Genomic DNA, 605 nt, shown 5'->3' with positions numbered 1-605 from the left:
AAAACATTCTCAAAAAAAAAAAAAAAAAAGATTCAGTAAAAAATAAAGAGGAGAGGCAAGGGGCAAGCCTTCAGAAGAAGACTCCTCCACTGCTGTGAAAACTAGTCATTTCAGGGAAAAAAGAAAAATTAAGATTTTCTACTGGCAATTCAGCCTCCAGCCCCCAAACTCAAGCAGTAGGGAGCCCCTTAGCCTTCTCTCTGTCTCTCTCTTCCCCTCTCTCTGTCTTCTCATTTTTTTGGTAATATTTCCTTTAAAATTTTTTTAAGGTAAAGTATTCTCTTGGTTTTCAGATCCTGCTTTATCTTCCTAATAATCCCATCTCCCTCCCCCCCCAGGAGAGGCCAGGGACAGGCCTTCAGAAGAAGACTCCTCCACTGCTGTGAGAACTAGTCATTTCAGTGCCACACGATTTTTTTATCTTTTGCTCTTATTTTTTTTTTTACAGACTTTTTTCTTTTTTTTTTTTTTTGAGAGGTTTTCACTATAGGGTGCGTGCGCTCGCCAGACAGAGAGAAAGACATAGAGACACAAAGCGAGAAATCACCCCCCAGGGGGGATGGTCACGCCGCAATCCCTTCTCCTCCATTCTCCTCTCGGGATCT

At 42.0% G+C, this 605-nt stretch overlaps 1 protein-coding gene across 3 annotated transcripts in view; it reads right to left on the bottom strand.

Annotated features, from left to right (window-relative positions):
• Positions 1 to 605, bottom strand: part of TRPM7 (transient receptor potential cation channel subfamily M member 7) — a 124,419-nt gene that overhangs the window by 110,782 nt on the left and 13,032 nt on the right. The window lies entirely within an intron of this gene.

This window comes from Tupaia chinensis, unplaced genomic scaffold (assembly GCF_000334495.1).
Source record: "Tupaia chinensis unplaced genomic scaffold, TupChi_1.0 Scaffold146140_1, whole genome shotgun sequence".
Classification (NCBI taxonomy): Eukaryota; Metazoa; Chordata; class Mammalia; order Scandentia; family Tupaiidae; genus Tupaia; species Tupaia belangeri.
The sequence above is the reverse complement of the archived record's forward strand: the minus strand, read 5'-3'. Positions and strand labels throughout refer to the sequence as shown.